The 21,050-nt window shown below is 37.5% G+C and overlaps 1 long non-coding RNA gene across 1 annotated transcript in view; it reads left to right on the forward strand.

Annotated features, from left to right (window-relative positions):
- LOC114487143 (uncharacterized) overlaps positions 1-21,050 on the forward strand; it is a 92,754-nt gene that overhangs the window by 21,791 nt on the left and 49,913 nt on the right. The window contains exon 2 of the long non-coding RNA XR_003681909.1: positions 13,602-13,689. This is a non-coding gene — a long non-coding RNA (uncharacterized lncRNA). The remainder of the gene's footprint in view (positions 1-13,601; positions 13,690-21,050) is intronic.

Below are 21,050 nucleotides of genomic sequence, written 5' to 3' on the forward strand. Positions count from 1 at the left end.
AGTTATTGTATTGTTCATCTCTGTTTGTTTGTTCTTTAATTCTTCTAGTTCTTTGTTAAACATTTCTTGCATCCTCTCGATCTTTGCCTCCATTCTTTTTCCGAGTTCCTGGATCATCTTCACTATCATTATTCTGTATTCTTTTTCTGGAAGGTTGCCTATCTTCACTTCATTTAGTTGTTTTCTGGGGTTTTATCTTGTTCCTTCATCTGGTACATAGCCCTCTGCCTTTTCATCTTGTCTGTCTTTCTGTGAATGTGGTTTTTGTTCCACAGGCTGCAGGATTGTGGTTCTTCTTGCTTCTGCTCTTTGCCCTCTGGTGGATATGGGTATCTAAGGATTGAGCAAGTTTCCTGATGTGAGGGACTGGTGGTGGACAGAGCTGGGTGTTTCTCTGGTGGACAGAGCTCAGTAAAACTTTAATCTGCTTGCCTACTGATGGGTGGTTCTGGATTTCCTCCCTCTTGGTTGCTTGGCCTGAGGCGGCCCAACACTGGAGCCTACCTGGCTCTTTGGTGGAGCTAATGGCAGACTCTGGGAGGGCCCACACCAAGGAATACTTCCCAGAACTTCTGCTGTCAGTTCTTTGTCCTCATGGTGAGCCACAGCCACCCCCCGACTCTGCAAGAGACCATCCAACACTAGCAAGTAGGTCTGGTAAGTCTCCCCTAGGGTCACTGCTCCTTCCCCTGGGTCCCGATGTGCACACTGCTTTGTGTGTGCCCTCCAAGAGTGGAGTGTCTTGTTTCCCCCAGTCTTGTCAGAGTCCTGCAGTCAAATCCTGCTAGCCTTCAAAGGCTGATTGTCTAGGAATTCCTTGTCCTGTTGCTGGACCCCCAGGCTGGGGAGCCTGACGTGCAGCTCAGAATCTTCACTGAAGTGGGTGGACTTCTGTGGTATAAGTGTTCTCCAGTCTGTGAGTCACCCACCCAGCAGTTACGGGATTTGATTTTATTGTAATTGCGCCCCTCGTACTGTCTCATTGTGGCTTCTCCTTTTTCTTTGGATATGGGGTATCTTTTTTGGTGAGTTCCAGTGTCTTCCTGTCGATGACTGTTCAGCAGTTATTTGTGATTCTGGTGTTCTCGCAAGAGGGAGTGAGAGCATGTCCTTCTACTCTGCCATCTTGGTTTGTGGGGAACAGTGTTTCTTAAGCTTAAGTCTGAATCACAGTCACTTGTGGGTGGTTTGTTAAAAACCTATTGCTGGGACTCTCTCCCAGGGTTCTCCAGAAACCAATAGGATGTGTGTATGTATAGGGGTGTGTGTGTGTGTGTGTGTGTGTGTGTGTATGCCTGGCATGTAAGATGCTCACTGGATGGAAGTTAATTTCTCTAACTTTAGAAACCAAGAGATTAGTGTCATCCCTTCCACTATATTGGGAATTCCCCTAAATGCTTTTATTGTTCAACATGTCATGGCCCTGTGCTTTTAAATACAGTAATTTTAATGTTGCCTTTTTAATTAGAATATTGATATGAAGAGGTGTTACCATTTCTATAATGATCTTCAGAATTTTTTTGGAGTGTATAGTTCCTATATATTATTGGTCTAGATTTCTGAAATGCATAGAAATTGATTCTCACTGACAAAGGCCTTTTTTGAAGCCTTACGTAAAAATATCATATTTTCTCAGTCAAAAAGCACATTGGAGAGATTTGATATATTTACCATATAAAAGGTGGTTCTGTTTCACATTATTTTAAAATAGGCAAATGCATACTTTGTCAAATGACACAATTGTGTGATATGAATAGCTGTCATTTGAGATTTATAATGGCATCCAAGCTACTCATATATGTATGAGTTATTATTAAAAGCCTGTGTTTTAAGAGAGATATGTAAGGTATTATTTTACTGGTCTGATATGGGAATAGGAAAGACTTTAATCATAAAATTACTACTTGTATAAATGCTTAGTTGTAGGTAAAATGTTTCAGAATGCTATTCACATTCATAATTCAAATCCCTTAGGTACTTAAAGAGAATTCTCAGGACAAAAGAAACCTTGGGGTTTTTTCCTAGGCTGTGATAAAGTTCAAAACTAAAAAAAAATTCTGTAAAACCTAGTATTAGTTCATGATATATGACAAAAGGGTTGAGCAAATTCACCTCTAAACAATTGGATTTTACTAACTGACTTGTACAGGTGGATTCCCGGCATGATGGACTGTCTGGTAAGCATCCCTGAAAAGTACCCATGCTGCTCTAAAATCTTCCAGGAAGGCAGAAACTAGGATTCTTCTTGCAAAGCTACAAAAACAGTGATATTAGAAATGTACATAAGATTAAAAAACAACAACAACAACAAAAACCTCAAGTTGTAAAGGGGAAAAATCTCATCATAAGTGTTAAGCAATTGTAGACCAGGTCATGTGGGTATACCATTGTGTGGTAATCTGACACTCGAATCTCTAGGGCACACTTCAATACTCTCCATTTTGATGAGTATAGTACTTTCTGTTCTATGTGGCTTTGTGAGCCGGCATACTTCTCATTTCCTAATGAGCACCAGTTTCTCCCAGTGTGTAAATTAAGGGCTTTTGGAATCCACTACCAGGCCACAAGGGTATCATTCAGTACATTGAAGTAGTAATTTACTAAATGGGACCCTCATGGCCCAAAAGAGTTCATGCAGCTTCCCAAATGCCTACCTTAACCAGGCGATGGTTTATGGTCTGGAGAACCTAATGAGTATTCAATTACAGTATTATATTTAGAAAAGGAGACTGGTATTTCCCCAGAAATTGTAGCTCTGCTTTATCTCAGTTAGAGTTAGTTTATTTTTAGTCTTCTTATTCCCACTGCGCTTTTTCCTCTCTTATATTTTATATTTTGCTTCTGTTAGGTTGCTTAAGTAGCAGTCCCTTACCTCCAGCTAATGATTCTATTGGATTTTAGTTACCATAATTGTTTCCCTAATTGGCTTCACTTGAAAGAATGATTATTAGGAAAGGTGATAAACATTGTAAAGTCTGCCACTTGGTGTCATTCATTACTCTTCCAATTCCTTTTCAATAATGTGTTTTTCTTGGAAATTTAAAAAAACACTAAATTTTTGACTAAGGTTTTATTGCAACATTAATAGTACAGCATTCTCTGTCTAGGTATTCTGCTATTATTCAGAAATGACTATTTCAGAATTATTTTGAACTTTTAAAAGATTGTCTCTGTTAATTCACTCTCTATGAAATTTTAAAACCCAACTAAAAAAATTAAATTTGATATCATATGAATAAATTTAAAAAATCATGGCATTAGAATTTCACATTGCTTTTGAGATTTTAAATTTGATTTGTTTTTAGTTAATAGGACAATATTATTCTTTTTTTAAACATCTTTATTGGAGTATAATTGCTTTACAATGGTGTGTTAGTCTCTGCTTTATAACAAAGTGAATCAGCTATACATATATCCCCATATCTCCTCCCTCTTGCATCTCCCTCCCACCCGACAATATTATTCTTGCAGTAAATGTAGAAGGCTAAGATGCTCTCATTTTTATATTCTCTAGGTGGCAGCTTAGCTCCACCTTAAAAATTTTCCCTTTTAGTATTTTTCTCACTGGCATTTCATTTAAAAACTGGTAACATAATGCACAGCAATATGTAAAATGAATACAGCCAAACATGATCTGCCTGCTTTTAATGTCTTGACAAGGGTTTTCATGTAGTACACTGCTGATTTTAGTTGAGAAACATAGATATACAGTCCTCCAAAAAGTGCTCTCATTCACCATTTTCCTCATATGAAGGTCAGTAACTGGATCTTTTATGATGAAGCTGTAGTACAAAGCATCAGCCTTGTCTAGATTTGTACTTTTCTGCATGTGTTGTTGAGCTGATTGTCATGCTATTTAGTCACATCTGGGATGTATGTATTTCCCTTTCTCTGTTACAGTTACATGAACATCTGAGTCTGCATGTCATCCTCATTCCATTCAGTTGGAGCCCAAATATTGTCCTAAGAATTATGAAAATAGTAGCTTAACTCCAGAATAAGAAATCACATTATCTTGTAGAACAGAATCTCAACTGGGACTGATGTTGACTCTCAGGGGATATTTGGCAATGTCTGGAGACATTTTTGATTGTTCCAACCTGCCGGGAGGGGAATACTATTAGCATCTAGTGGTTATAGGCCAGGGATTCTGTTAAACATGCTCCAGTGTAGAAGATAGTCCCCCCAAACAAAGATTTATTTGGCCCAAAATGTTAATAGTGCTGAGGTTGAGAAATGCTGTTGTAGGGAAATAGAGCTATAGTTTTATAATGTCAAAATCAGTGCAAAATTTTAATAATCACTGTAATGAATTCTTTTAAGAGAGGTTTACTGAAGGTCATAAACATCATAAATATCCTTTACAAAAACAGCTTGTTTGATTAATTTAGTAACAAATTTCTCATGAATCTATTCTTTTTCCCTATTGTCCCACTTATTTTTATCTCATATGGTTAAAAAAAAAGCTGTGCCCTTGTATTACATTTTTTAATTCAAAAATCATTGCTCAAGTCTTATTCTGCATATCTATAACTCAGGAAATCTCTTTGTGAAAATATTTATTGTATTTACTGAGTACATAAAGAGGTAGTCTGCACAGCTGTCAAGATCTATGTACAATTTTCTTTCTATTTTGTAAGTCAGTTTTATTAAAACAGGTTTGAGATGTCTCAAGTTTATCAAAACTATTGACTGTGGACTATATTAATTAAAATTACTGAAAATAAAGTTTTGAGAATACTGAAGTTCCTAAAGAGTTTAGTGTAAAAGAAGCTACTTAATTTATCTTTGCCAAGAGGTTGTGAAACAATGACAAACTTGTTTAGTATCCTGAAATTGTGCTTCAGATACAATTTATCATCATGTTTTGCCTGAAGAGCCATTATGTGACACAGTTAAGAATACATACCATATATGGATTAATCAGGAAATACAGTGAGATGTTTTGGCGACCTCATGATCTTCTCAGATCAGTAATTTTTCAACTGACATCTTATTCTAAATCCCCATATATAAAATGGATTAAATTTGAGTTACTTTTTTTGTAAGGATGGAGGCCTGCCTTGCTTTTTGCAGCAGCCACAGGGTACCGTCTCAGAAATCCAGCCTTTTGTTGAAAACAGTTTGAAAATCACTGGCCAAGAGCCAGGGGTATGTCAGGTTTTCTTTAATAACTGAATTTTGTTTTTTTGGCATGTAAGTGTCCATCTGAAGGGAAAAAAAAAAAGACAAAATCCTATCTTGACCCCATATCCCTTCTTGCTACTATCCTCCTTTCTTCTCTCCTTTCCCCAGCAAAACTTCTACATACCTTGCCTCACTTTCTCACCTTTAATTCACTCCTAAAACTACTCATCTGCTTCTAGCTCTGCTATTCCACAGACACTGCTTTTGTCATGATCTCCAGCTGCCTCCCTGGTGCTACACTTGATGGTCACTTTGCTCTCATTTTGCTCCACCTCTCAAAAACCATTGATGAAGTTGACCCCTTCTTCCTTTTTCAAACAATCTTCTGGTTCTCCTTTTTTCTTATTGGCTTCTTTGTAATCTTTCTTTACTCTAGGTGTTGGAATTCTTCAGAACTAGGTCTTGAGCTCTCCTGTTCTTCTCTGTAAACTTTCTGGGTTTTCTGATTCATTTCTATGATCTTAAATACCATCCATATGTTGGTAACTCCCATATTTTACACCTTCAGGCCAGACGTTTCCTCTGAGCTCCAGATCTACACACCAAGTTGCCTATTTGAAACCTTTTCCTGGATATCTCTTCTCATCTGCCATCCAGAGTCACTCCAACTAGAAAACCCAGGAGTCATCCTTTATTTTCCATCTTCCTTCATCATCTGTGTCCACCATCAGAAACATCTGTCTGTACTTTCTCCAATCATATGCTTCAAACCTTTCCACACCTCTCATTCTCTACTGCTGCCATGTTTAGCTATGTCTCCATAATTTCTCATTTCAAGAGCCTCCTAAGTCATCTTTCTGTTTCTACCCTTGCCCTGCCCTCATCCATTTTCCACAAGGCCACCAGAGTGGTATTTTAAATAACAAATTGATTACGTATCTTTCCTGCTTACAATTCTTACCTAGCTTCCTGTTGCACATGGAATAAAATACGAACTCCATACTATGGTCTGGGTCTGCTTCTCCAATTTTGGTTTTTGTCTCTTCAACTTCTCTTCTACTAATGTTCTAGACGTGCTGACATGGAGCATCTAGAAGAGACTGAATTCTTTTTTTAATCTCAGGGTATTAAGTTCTCCTCCCCAGCTCTTTGCATGCCTAGTTCTTTTTCATCCTTCAGGTCTTATCTTAAAAATCATCTCCCTAATCATTACATATTCACTTTCTGCTATTTTAAATCTTATTTATTTACCTGTTCATTTGTTCATTGTCTGACTTACTAGAATTTAAGCTTCTTGAGGACAGGGATCTGGTCTTTCTTCCTTGCCAGGAAGCTGGTAGTCACTCAGCACACATTTGATGAGTGCATTAATGAGTTATTGTACTAAGTAATCATCAGATTATGTAGGAGGGTCCAACATAATAGACATGTATACATATGCTTGCCCTATATATCTTGGCTTTATTTTTTATTTTTATTTTTTGTGGTACGCGGGCCTCTCACTGTTGTGGCCTCTCCCGTTGCGGAGCACAGGCTCTGGACGCGCAGGCTTAGTGGCCATGGCTCACAGGCCTAGCCGCTTCGCGGCATGTGGGATCTTCCCGGACCGGGGCACGAACCAATGTCCCCTGCATCGGCAGGCGGACTCTCGACCACTGCGCCACCAGGGAAGCCCCATCTTGGCTTTAGAAAGGAGATGACTAAAGAGGGACATATAATATCGGTGTCTAGTATTTGAAGACATAATATGGAAAATAGGATTAAACCTGGGTTTGGCAACTAGAAAACAAAATTGAGAGTATGAGTGGAAGTTAAACTGGAACAAACAGTGGAGTAGTAGGTGTTTGGGAGATGGCAAGCTTTGTCTCACTGAAGATGTTCAACTAGAGAGCCGGATGACAGCCTGTCTGGCAAGTGGTGGTGGGATTTCTTGCTTTACATTGGAACTTGATCTAGGGACTTCAGAGGGCTCTTCCCTCTCTGAGATGCTTGGATTTTGTGATTACAGAGGAGTTCTTACTGGTATCTCCTAGCATTAATCTGTGATTGTATGGTTTATTCTTTTTCAAGTCACACTTTATTGGATGTCCTCTTAAGACCTCACTGTTCTCTCAGAAATAATAATAATGCAGAAGCTAAAGAAGCCATTTTTTTCCTGTTTCTATTTTGTTTGAGAAAGAAACGTTAGATAATAAAAGAAGAATTAGATAGAAAATATCTTCTTGATGGCTTAATCTTTTAATAAACATGTCTAAAAAAACAGATCAGTGTGTGCTTTGGCATTACTTTCAAATCCTTTTCTTAAACTAATGGAAAACAGAATCAATAGGAACACACCTTTGTTTATTCAATATCCTTAAAAGTTACCATCATGACTGGAGTTGGGATAGGGGGGTCAGTTCCAAAACAACTATGCATATTACATTTTGAACTTTACTTTTTAATAGCATCATAAACCTCCCATCATATCCTTCAATATTTCCTATGGAATTTCTTGTTTATCTTCAGTCATAAGCTAATGTATTTGATGTGAGAAATAGAGAAATAATGACTTAGAATTCTCCAAACATTAATTGGCTGACTTCTGGAAATCATAAAACAACTCTGGCTAGGTCTTATTGAACACAACATTAGGAGAGGTTCAAAATCCATATTCAACTGAAGAAAAGTTGCATCCTCAAAGGTGGTTTATGTTTTCTCATCAACAGTTCACACAAAATTTTTCATTATGTCATGTGACAGTATGTGACTCTGCAGGGACAAGTACAAGAAAACCTACATTCAGTCATCTGGCATGACTGAAAACTGTGTGGTTTGTCATGAAGTCATTTTCAGAAGTTATGATATATATAATATCTCTTCTTTCAAATAATGTAGAGTTATATGCTAATTTGAATGATTTGGATATGATTTATCCATAACTTTTAATGTTACTCTGGCCATTTTTTTATCCAATTAAGTCTAGACACCATAAAAAACCCAGTGCCCTATGTGTGTGTGTGTGTATATACGTATTTGCTTTATGATTTTCTTTATGTTATCCATTTCTAGTTTCACTTCTTTCTTTTTGCTTTCCTTATTTTCCAAGAGCAATGTATCAGTAAATATCTCTTGAAGCTTGCCATGTGAAGGACATTGTATAATATCTTCCACTTTACTTCTTTACTCTGAAGAACTTGGCCTTAGTACTGTAGTCTGCCCTTTGTTATTCTAGCTGTTGCAGGTAGAAGTTAGTTTTGTTGATATTCATAAATTCTTTTGTTTTGGCCCTCTATCTACTATTTCCTAAACTTCTTGTCTTCATCTTTATTCTACTGTGGCATTTTGAATTTATCCCTCTTTGCCTTTTGGGAATCCTTTCCATCATAGTTTTTACTGTGAAGTACTATATTAGTTTTCTATTGGTGTGCTAAGAAATGACCGTAAATTTAGTGGCACAAAGCAACATGAATGTATTATCTTATAGTTCTGGAGGTCAGCAGTCTGAAATGATTCTCAGTTAACAAAAATCAAGGTGTTGGCAATTCTGCATTCCTTTCTGGAGGCTCTTGGGGGAGAATTCCTTTTCTTGCCTTTTCCGGTTTCCAAAAGCCATCTGCACTCCTTGGCTCCTGGCTCACTTCCTCCATCTTCAAAGGCAGCAACTATGGTCAAGTCTTTGTCATATCAAATCACTCCAAAACAACCCCTCTTCTGCCTTCTTCTGCAACCTTAATCCCCCTTTGCCATATAATAGACAACATATTCACAGGTTCTGAGGATTAGGCTGTAGATATCTTTGGGGGCCCATTATTATGCCTCTCATGAATACTTACCCCTTTTTCTTTTGATGTTTGCAACCCTGCAACCAAGCCACTCTCCACTCAATAGGAGGAAGCTCCCCTGTTCCATTTAGTCGCTCCCGTGGTTTTTACATTTGTCTCTGGCTGCCTGGTCTCTGCTGACTCTGAATAATTATGTAAAATATACTTGCTTGGTGGCTTTTTGTAGTTAAAGCACATTTAAACCACAATTAAATTGCTTTGATATCTAAATAACTTTGGAAAAAATAAGTAAAGACTGCTGACCACCTTATTCTCCCTTTATTTAAATTTATATATGGATCTGTTTTCTTCCTTTTGCAAAATATCTAACTATTTTCATGCCATTAGAGATATAACAGAGCAATGTAAAAAACAGAACTACTCTGAGAAAACATTTTACTTATCATTTTATTTTTATTTGCCACTTCTTTTTACCATTTTTGTGATTTACTATGAATTGTATAAATGATTCATACTTGCTCCCTTCTCATTTTAGTTTTGATATGAACCTATAAATTGTACTTCCGCCAGAGTCTTTCTGTGCTTTAAAGTATGTTCATCCTATTTTTTTCTGGTTATGTATAAACTAGGTATTTAATTCTAGCAACATGTTTTTGAGAAAAAGCTTTTGGTTTGAAAGAATATTGGTGATCTTCAGTAACTAAGACTGTATAGTTACCAAGCTCTCTAAATTCCAGTGTGTAAGGCATTTCTATAGGTGATGAGCTTTTTACTTATATGCTATTTAATGCTTACACGATTTCTCTTAGACACAGAGAGACAAGTGACGTATGCTTAAACATATCCCTATCTTGATATTTGGGATGTTGTTCTTTCGTAACATAAAAAGAAGAGTATTATTTACATTTTCTGTGAAATAAATGAGAAGACCAAACCTACATGGATTTTGAAATTGATCAGGAACAAGAATTTTGGGAATTCTCAGAAAGGAGCTAATTTTCTCACAATTTAAATTTACTTTTCACCAGAGCAAAGATATTCATGTGTTTCTGGACTATATCAATTCATTGAACTCTACCTGTTCTGAATAAAGAGTTTCTTTATGCAATCAATGAAACCAAGCAAAACACTACAGTTTCTGAGTTCAAGACAAATTATTTCCCATTATAAGGGATCCCTATCATTGAGAAATATCTTCTCTATTCACATCAATGATGGAAAATGACATCCTGTTTCTTTCAATTATATGCATATGTTCCCTTTAAGACCCAACATATTAGCATTGCTGACTCTTCAGGCTGACCTCTTTTTTTAAAAAAATAAATAAATTATTTATTTATTTAATTTTGGCTGCATTGGGTCTTCGTTGTTGTGCGTGGGCTTTATCTAGTTGTGGCGAGTGGGGGCTACTCTTTGTTGTGGTGCACAGGCTTCTTATTGCGGTGGTTTCTCTTGTTGCAGAGCATGGGCTCTAGGTGCGTGAGCTTCAGTAGTTGTGGTGCGTGGGCTCGGTAGCTGTGGCTCACAGGCTCTAGAGCGCAGGCTCAGTAGTTGTGGCACACGGGCTTAGTTGCTCCATGGCATGTGGGATCTTCCTGGACCAGGGCTCGAACCCTTGTCCCTTGCACTGGTGGGCGGATTCTTAACCACTGCACCACCAGGGAAGTCCCAGGCTGACCTCTTTAATTAGGGTCAAATCAAGGAAATGAAATAAATATATGCAAATTCTGAGACTAAACTGAGAAAACTAGTCAGGTAATTTTTCTGTTCTCTGTGCAGAAGCACAAGCTTAGGACTTTTTATAAATCAAATTGAAATATATATCTTTATTATGGCTTTTTAACTTGTTCTGAGTAGATTTTATGAACCTAATGAAAAAATTGAAAATAACTTCTCCAGCATAACTTCTGAGTGATAATATTGTAAAGGGATCAGTATAAAGAAAGGAAAGAGTTTGATACAGTGACACCTAGAAGTGCTAAAAAGACACCATTAGTTGGTAGTTTATAACTGGTTCATTTTCCAAACATTGTAGGGTCTAGAGGAAAATGTGAACAACAGAATCTCCAGGTTTAGTTTTTGATATTTTTATGGTAGGCTGACAAGAGCTTGAAGGTTGAGGCATTTATCTTGAAATAATGAGAGAACTTTTTGCTTTCTGAATTAGTTAGAGAGTTGGTACTAAAACTGCCCCAAGGCATGGCCTGTGAATCCAAGTGTATCCACACCAAGCCATCTTTCATTTAAGTCTGTTTAATAAATCATCTTCCTAACTGGAGCTTGGGGTATAAAAGTTCATGCCTCTGGCACAACTGAAAAGGAGAAAAAGATCAGGATCATGGAAGTTTTAAGAAATGTAATTTTATTTTCAACTTTGGTTTTCTGACATACAAGGAAAAAATGCTATTTAAAAAATATTCCTACTTGGATAAAAGCAGCTGCTCCTAGATGGTGCAAAATAATAAAATTTGAAAGCTGGCAATGGCCCAGCTATTGTCCAGGAGTCAGTGAATTTCATGGAGCAAGTGCTAGACTGAAGATTTATGAGGACAGGGTTAGGTGACCGTTGATTGTTGAATGAATTAATAAAAGAGTGAAAATTTAAGTTTCTTTGACTCCTTCAGATCTCAGACAAATTATTTAGATATGGATAAGGATATAGGTTTTGCTACCATTTCTGGAGAGATGGAGCTTGGCATTTTTTCCCATGAAGCTTGTGGGTTCTCTCTGGTCAACAATTTCATGGGAACTTGATGAATACTATACATTTGGTTACTAAACAGGTTTATAAGCCATTCATAAAAGTAATGTGATTTGTTTTGGGAGCAAAAGTTTGGTAGTTTCATGCCTTCACTCAGTAAGTAAATGTTTTTTGAGTGCCTACTATATGCCTGGCAGTGGCTAGTACCCTAGCCTTATATAATACATATGTCCCTCTGCTCTTGAAGAAGTAGACATGTAAGCAGTTAAAAATCAATATAGAGTAAGTTCTGTAATGGATGAAGAACAATACATCACAGAAGCATGTAAGATAAGGATCAAACCCAGATTTGCGGGATTAGAAAACACCTTCTAGAGGAAGAACATCTCAGGTGAAACCTTAATTTAAAATAGGAGCCTGCTAGCAGAGGGAGGCAGAAAGAGTGTTTGAGGCAGGAGAGCTTGGTGAAATTTAGGAACTGGAAGCACTTTAGTCACCCTTCAGAGTGAAGAGTGGAGTGAACTGAAGCTGCCATGGTGAGCAGAAGCCAACTTCAGAAGGGCCTGGAAGCCATGGCAAGGAGTTCAGAATGTGTCCTTAGAGTTTAATTAAAATAGTAATTGAGTAGGTGACTAGTAAGAGCAAAGATGATGGGAAGCCATTGAAAGCTTTTAAGGAAAGGAACTACATAATTAGACTTGTGTTCGAACACTGTCAGTGGTTGTAGGGTGAAAAACAGATGGAGAGGACTCAAGGCTGATTGTAGCAGCCTAGTGAGAGGCAATCATAACCTGAAGCAGAGAGGTGGCCATGGGGATTGCGTGATATGGGCAGATTTAGAAGATTGTTATGAGAAAGAATGTCCAGATCTTGGTGATCAGCTGGGCATGATGTACGTGAAAGACCAAGGAGTTCAGGGTGACTCCCAGGTTTGAGTCACAATGTGCTGTATGGTGCCATTTTCTGAGGAAGGAGGACTGAAATGAGACAGAAATATAAGTTCAGTTTCAGGCATGTTAAGTTTTAGGTATCTGAGTAGAAGCTAGTTACATAGGTAAGACTAAACCTATAGAAAAAGATCTGAAAGAAAAGACACACATTTGAGGATCATCAGCCTAAGGGTGGAAAAGAAACCCTGGAAATTGATCTAGTTGCTCATGGTGAATATGCAGAGTCTTATAGCATGATCCTTAGAGACACAAGTTTTTAACAAATGGACAGAGGAAGAGGAATTGGCCAGGGAGACTGAGAACAAGTGAACAGATAGTTAAGAGGTACATCAAGAGAGTGTGGTGTCAAGGAAGCTAAGGAAAGAAAATATTTCAAGAAGGAAATGCTCAGCAGAGGCCATGCTGTGGTGAGTTGAAGACAAGACTCAGTAATAAGGTGGTTGTCAGTATCTTGCCAGCTTCCTTGAAGGAAGAAGGCAGAAATCACTTCATAGGTGAGAAGTATGTGGGTGGTGAGCATGTGGAGAAAGAGAGCAGGGACGTACACACTGCTTTAGGGAAGTTTGAATGTGAAGAAAGCCAAACAAGATAATAGTAATGCTAGATAACTAAGGGATCTAGGGAAAGGTCTATTTTTTTTTTTTTTTGGTCAGTTTGTTTTAATGAGTGAGACCAGAGTATGTTCAAATGCAGATGGGAAGAAGAGCTTAAAGATGAAGTAAGAGGAGCAGGTTTGCGGTTGGATAATTGAAAGAAAAAAAAGATCCCTGAAGAGGCAAGAGAGGACAGAGTCCCAAGGTAGCTGTACCAGGGTCAGGGTGGGGCTGGGTTTAGGCAAGAAACAGCACATTGGCGGGCTGACAGTGATGGTAGGAGGTGGTGGAAGTTGGAAGTTTGAGGAGCTTGAAAAATGTTTCTGTTGGTAGCTGTGGGAAATAAAAGAAAGCTAAACAAACACAGGTAAGTTGCCAAACAGCATGGAGGACCTAGTACAAGTTGAATGCCATGAAACTATAGTGACACCAATATGATTATGTGATTTTTTTTTTTTTCCTCCAGCAGTGCCCAAGTCCTGAGCTTTGACAAGGAGATAGCGGACATTGTGGGTGTTTTCTAACTGCGTGTGAGTGAAATGCAACGGGACAAGGTAAATGGGACATTTATAAGCAAGCATCTGAAGCGATGAACTAGACACTTGTCTCCAAGCTTTTTTCTTCTCATGTTCTCAAAAGAATTTTGAAAAAGTGGCTACTCAGACACTTTTTAAAGTGGAAATCTAAAAAATGTTAACACAAATTTAAATATCATAGAATTAAATAGTTGCAAAAGTTGTTTTTATGGTTTATTTTATGTAATATACATACATTAAATGTATTTTTATCCAAATCTTAGAGCTGTAGATTTAGCTTTTTCAATTTATAGAGCATGTCCTTCAGATAATCAGGTATCATTGTGAAACTAATCAGCCAAATCAGAGTTACTTTTCATCAGAATAGGTTTGATTTTATTTTAAAATTCATAGGTTGTGAATCTAACACTCTTCTCACCTCTGTATTCTGAGATAGGTTAATTGATTGATAGATGAGTGATTGATTGCTAGGTAGGTAGGTGGGTGGATAGATGGATAAAACAAGTCATGGATGAATAGACGGATACTTGTCTTGGGTACGTCTCCTGGGTGAAACAAGGTCCCCCTGAATATCTTTCTGAAGGTTTTTGGCTTTACTTTCAAGAGTCTTTCCCTCAGGAAAGTGTCATTCTAAATTGGTTCCTATTTTTGATGCCTTGAAGATTTTTGCACCCTGGAACAACTCACCAAAATACAATTTAGGATAAGGGAGAGCATGACTTTCTTTTTTAAGGTGGAGAAAGGCAATGGGAAAGGCGAGAAAGGGAGGAATAATTATTAGATATTAGAGCTGGCAGGCAGGTCAGCTTTAGGAATGAGTTTTTGGAAGTTTAGATCTGGATATTTTTACCCTATTGCTATCTAAGCCTGTTTATACTCTAGAAAGTCTTTGTGTCCATACTTCAGTCTGAAGACCATTGGACTATTACGTAAAAGCTAGGTCAAGATGAAGAATGAAGGTGGGAGGGTGTGAGAAAGCGGACAAGGAGATTGAGATCTCCTAGTTTCAAAACCTGTAATTTTAATGGCTTATGTTTAGTATTTTTTTGTTTGTTTGCTTTGACATTCAGAGAATCTCTGTTGATCTTTATTGAAAATGGAAATATTAGGGCACATTTGGGGCTTGTGTTTCCATCAGGCACAGTGTAAAGAGAGTGAGCTTTGGAGCCCAACACACCTGGATTTAAATCCTTGCTCTACCACTTACTCACTGTGCCTCCAGGCAAGCCAGTTATCCTTTCTGTGATCAGATTTCTCATTTGTAAAATTAGAATAACAGAATCTACCTTGCAGGCTGTTATAAGTTTTAGAGATAACTGGTTCTCTTATTCAACAAATATTTACTGAGTGCCTACCATGTGCCAAACACTGTTCAAAGAAATATAGAGCAAAATACCTCACACAGCATTTGGAACATACAAATAAACCAATCAATGGCAACTAAAAGGGCTGTGTTTGAGGGTAGAAAGCCTGTCATGTTCCTCTGTGATAAAAGGCAGTAATTATTGGGTCAGAAGTGAAGGACAATTGCAGATGTCCAGTGTTAGTTTTTCCTGAAGCTTATAAGGTGTTCAGGCCTAAGCTTAGTTTTTTCCTCTCTCATTTTTATCAAAGTATAATTTTCAGTGAGTTAAAGACATGGCTTTCATGCACATATGAGAGAATACTTGTCAGAGATTTTACCCAACTCATTATTTAATGAGAGAACCAATATGAGGGTAAAACTGATTCCAAGAGCATTTATGGAACAAGGATGTATATATAGTCCATCAGGAAAGATATTAAAAAGTAAAAGAATGTTGGAATAAGATAGCTTGGTTAGATATAAAATTGTTACTGGCCCACAGGGCAACAAAACAGCAAACTTTAGGATTATCTTTTTGCTATGGGCTGAATGTCTGTGTCTTCTTGTCAAATTCGTATGTTGAAATCCTAATGCTCAATGTGATGGCATTAGGAAGTAGGGCCTTTGGGGGGCGCTTAGGTCATGAAGGTGAAGTCTGTATGAATGGGATTAGTGGTTTTATAAAAAAGACTTCAGAGACCTTCCTAGCCCTTCCACCATGGAAGGTCACAGCCAGAAGACAGCCAACTGTGAACTGGGAAGTGGGCTCTCACCAGACGTTGAATCTGCTAGCACTTTGATCTTGGGCTTCCCTAGCCTCCAGAACTGTGAAAACCATGGGAAATGACAAGTTCTAAGGCTTTCTAAAATGTGTAAGCTGTACATGTGTCATCATACGCTCAATTAGCTCTCCTAAACTTAGGCTTTGGGTAATGCCAAGACTCTAAAAATGATATACTATAGAGGTTAAAAGAGACAAAGACACATTTCACTAAGAAAAAAATTAGGAAAAGGCAAAAAAAGGAGGTTATCATGATACTTTTGGGGTACCCCTATTAATCTCAGAAACTACTTCCCTATAACTGATTACATGTGTTGCACATTCCATAATGTATAATATGGAAAAATAGTAAACACACAAATATTGTCAATTTTGTGACATATTTGCTCAGAAATAGCTGTACTTATTATCTCAACAACCTTGTAGTTGGAACAGACACATTATGCCTCTCATTTTAAGACTAAAACTATGAATTAGGAAGTGGTTCATCAATAGGGCCAAGACTGTAAATCAGTGCTGCTATCTTGGCTCTAATCTATTGGACCTGACAGGCTGGAGATAGTTGTAAAAGCAGTCTGCAGTTTCCAGGTGAGTTATGTTCCTAAGGATCGTTTGTAGGTCAGTTGTTTTGAACTTCACACGTTTTCCCATAGTAATAAATAGCGTGATGAATAAAGGTTATGCATCCAGCCCAGCCTGCCAAAGCCTTTAACCTATGATGCATCTGTAGTTCAGTGATACAGAATCTTTCGCCATTAATTTCTACTGGAGAGTTAGTTCAGGGCTCTAATTTGGAATGTAGGGAGCATATTTTCCTGTGCCCTGCCTTCTTCCACGTCAGCACCACTGCTGAGAGTGGAGAATTTTTTCCAGCTTTAGACGGTGGAGGGTAGCTCTGGTGTGGCTGGGTGGAGAGAGTCTCTCACAATGGCACCTGAGGGCATTTGATGCAGAATCACTGGAGAGAGCCCTGACACAGGTGCCTATGCAGGACAGAGACTGGAACTTTGTGGGAGTGAGTTTGAGGAGGGGATGCTGAAGGACTGGGTCGAAGCCTGTGTTGACAAAGGCAGACAGTTCTTAAAGCGGTAGACCTCTAGCAATGTGAGGAGAGTCCCAACCATGCAAGGTGTGTAATAGCTCCTTAAATGAGATCCACAGAACAGATTTGCAGGTACAGTGGTAAGAAAGAACAAAGTTGCTCTTTTGCTTTCTCCCTGTGGAGTTCAGCTTATTCAATAAACTGGTTACATGTGCTTAAATCTCCTTGTTGATTTTATAAAATGTACTGTCATGGAAATGGAAAATTAAACAATATTGAAAACTACAAAGAAAAATGTAAAAGTCACACACATCCCTTTCATCCAGAGATAAGCATTATTAGTTTAAAGATTTCAATCAGTATTGGGGAAACTTTTTCAAAAGCGACTTTACAAACGACTCCATATACTTCTCAATAAGGGAGCTTGAGGTCCAATCCTCAATGACTAATAATTTTAGTATCTCTTCCCTATCATTTTTCCAGATTAGGTAATGTTACAGAATATCTCCAGGCTTCACTTTATTATCTAACACATTGGATCATCTAATTTCTTTAATGGACTTAGTTATTGTCTTGTCACCTTTTCTCAAATTGATCTGTAAGTACTATGGAAAAGTGGAGGAAGATTCAATGTCAAAAAGTCTGAGCTAAATTCACAAAATACTGAACAGTGAAGGAGGGCATATTCTTATTTATCCATGTGCTTGCCGATAGTAGGATTTGCCAATATTTTTTTTCTGTAGTGGCCCATCTGATAAGGGGAAAATATTTCTTATTGTTATTTCTAATTGAATTTCTAATTAAGGTTGAGTATTTTTTCCATATTTACATTGGAAATATGGAAAAAGTATTTTTTCCACATGTTCCATGTGTGTTTACAGGACACATGCCTGGGTGAGAGGTACGAACAAGAGTTGAGATTTGAAAACTAAGGGTATGCAGGTAACAGTGGATGTTCTAAGTACTGTTTAATTCATGATGGTTTAATTCATGATGGTTTAATTCATGATGGGCATCATTGGCAAGGGTGTGTGTATGTGTTTGTACATGTATACACATTGTAAGGGAGGGAATTTCTATTTAATCAGCATAATTATAAAGTTCCTGAAGTGATGGGGAATCCCATGTAGTAACTGGACATCTAGAGTTGTACCTGTGGGTCCCCCCACTCCCCAATCCAATAGTGAAAAGTCTCTGGGAGGGTGGACAGGTAGGAGTTTTAATGGAAACAAAAAATTACCCATTTCTAACTAGTAACTGTGGATCAATACTTAATCTAAGTTTATGCATCTGTAAAATGGGGATAATAACGGTGCTCATCTCATTGGGCTATTGTTAAGGTTCATTGAGAGAATACATATGAAATCATTAGCCCAGTGCCTAGAACATGGTAAACTCTCAATAAATGTTAGGTGTTATTAATTTTTTGTATGTAAAACAAGGGAGTTGAGTAGATGATCTTTAAGGCACCTTCCAGAGCTACAGATCCAGATTTATGATACTGAAAATATTTAGCTTTCTGTATTTGATCCATAATTTAAAGAAAAATTGAGGACACAGCAGCTTTAAAATGAGCAAAAATGAGCTGGGTAATTACTCTCAATTTAAGCTATGTCTTCAGGAAAATGAATCGAGTAAGATTGTAATATATATAACGTAACCTGTAAGAAGAGGCTCTTACACAGTGAAAGACACAGTCAAGCGTCTAGAATAGAGCTGACAACATTTAATGCCACCTATTTAGCTAAGTTTACAGTTTTTTTTTTTTTTACATCTTTATTGGAGTATAATTGCTTTACAATGTTGTGTTAGTTTCTGCTGTATAACAAAGTGAATCAGCTATATGTATCCATATACCCCCATATCCCCTCCCTCTTGTGCCTTCCTCCCACCCCGTTTACAACTTTATAGAGAAATATGGAAAATAGCTCAAAACCTTGAAAATAAATTCTATAGAACACGAAGAACAGTTATCAGCTATCATTCTTTTCCACCTCTACTGAAAGTCAACAACTCCTATGCAGAAGTCAGATGTAAATGTTTGCAGCAATGTTTGAAAAAAAAGAAACATAACAAGCTTATCAAAGAGTTAGAGCTGTTGACCTGTCAATATTTAGCCCTTCAAAACCAAGGCTTTGTAACCTCAGCTCAGTATATTTAAATACTGAGCATAGTGATTTTCTATTTATAAACAATTTTATTTATTGATTTTTATACAGCAGGTTCTTATTAGTTATCTCTATTATACATATTGGTATATATATATGCCAATCCCAATCTCACAGTTCATCCCATCACCCCCTGCCCCACTTTCCCTCCTTGGTGTCCGTACATTTGTTCTCTACATCTGTTTCTCTATTTCTGCCTTGCAAACTGGTTCATCTGTACCATTTTTTGAGATTCTACATACATGTGTTAAAATACAATATTTGTTTTTCTTTTTCTGACTTCACTCTATGACAGTCCCTAGGTCCATCCACATCTCTACAAATGACCCAGTTTCGTTTCTTTTTATGGCTGAGTAATATTCCATTTTATATATGTACCACATCTTCTTTATCCATTTATCTGTTGATGGGCATTTAGGTTGTTTCCATGACCTGGCTATTGTGAATAATGCTGCAATGAACATTAGGGTGCATGTGTCTTTTTGAGTTATGGTTTTCTCTGGGTATATGCCCAGTAGTGGGATTGCTGGGTCATATGGTAGTTCTATTTTTCGTTTTTTAAGGAACCTCCGTACTGTTCTCCATAGTGGCTGTATCAATTTACATTCCCACCAACAGTGCAAGAGGGTTCCCTTTTCTCCACACCCTCTCCAGCATTTTTACTTTGTAGGTTTTCTGATAATGGCCTTTCTGACCAGTGTGAGGTGATACCTCTTTGTAGCTTTGATTTGCACTTCTCTAATAATTAATGATGTTGAGCAGCTTTTCATGTGCCTTTGGCCATCTGTATGTCTTCATTGGAGAAATGTCTATTTAGGTCTTTTGCCCATTTTTGGATTGGGTTGTTTGTTTTTTGATATTGAGCTGCATGAGCTGCTTGTATATTTTGGAGATTAATCCTTTGTCTTTTGATTCGTTTGCAAATATTTTCTCCCCTTCTGAGAGTTGTCTTTTTGTTTTGTTTACAGTTTCCTTTCCTGTGCAAAAGCTCTTAAGTTTCATTAGGTCCCACTTTTTAATTTTTGTTTTTATTTCCATTACTCTAGGAGGTGGGGCAAAAAAGATCTTGCTGAGATTTATGTCAAAGAGTGTTCTTCCTATGTGTTCTTTGCTCTAAGAGTTTAATAGTGTCCGGTCTTACATTTAGGTCTTTAATCCAATTTGAGTTTATTTTTATGTATGGTATTAGGGAGTGTTCTAATTTCATTCTTTTACATGTAGCTGTCCAGTTTTTCCAGCACGACTTATTGAAGAGGCTGTGTTTTCTCCATTGTATATTCTTGCCTCCTTTGCCATAGATTAGTTGACCATAGGTGCATGAGTTATTTCTGGGCTTTCTATCCTGTTCTGTTGATCTATATTTCTGTTTCTGTGCCAGTACCATATAGTCTGGATTGCTGTAGCGTTGTAACATAGTCTGAAGTCAAGGAATCTTATTCCTCCAGCTCCATTTTTTTCCCTCAAGATTGCTTTGGCTATTTGGGGTCTTTTGTGTCTCCATACACATTTTAAGATTTTTTGTTCCAGTTCTGTAAAAAATGCCATTGGTAGTTTGATAGGGATTGCATTGAATCTGTAGATTTCTTTAGGTAGTATAGTCATTTTCACAATAATGATTCTTCCAATCCAAGAACATGGTATATCTCCCCATCTGTTTGTGTCATCTTTGATTTCTTTCATCACTGTCTTATAGTTTTCTAAGTACAGGTCTTTGACCTCCTTAGGTAGGTTTATTCCTAGGTATTTTACTCTTTTTGTTGCAATGGTAAATGGGAGTGTTTCCTTAATTTCTCTTTCAGATTTTTCATCATTAATGTATAGGAATGCAAGAGATTTCTGTGCATTAATTTTATATCCTGCAACTTTACCAAATTCATTGATTAGCTCTAGTAGTTCTCTGGTGGCCCCTTTTGGATTCTGTATGTGTAGTATCATGTCATCTGCAAACAGTGACAGTTTTACTTCTTCTTTTCCAGTTTGTATTCCCTTTATTTCTTTTTCTTCTCTGATTTCTGTGGCTAGGACTTCCAAAACTATGTTGAA

This window comes from Physeter macrocephalus, chromosome 11 (assembly GCF_002837175.3).
Source record: "Physeter macrocephalus isolate SW-GA chromosome 11, ASM283717v5, whole genome shotgun sequence".
NCBI classification, from domain to species: Eukaryota; Metazoa; Chordata; class Mammalia; order Artiodactyla; family Physeteridae; genus Physeter; species Physeter macrocephalus.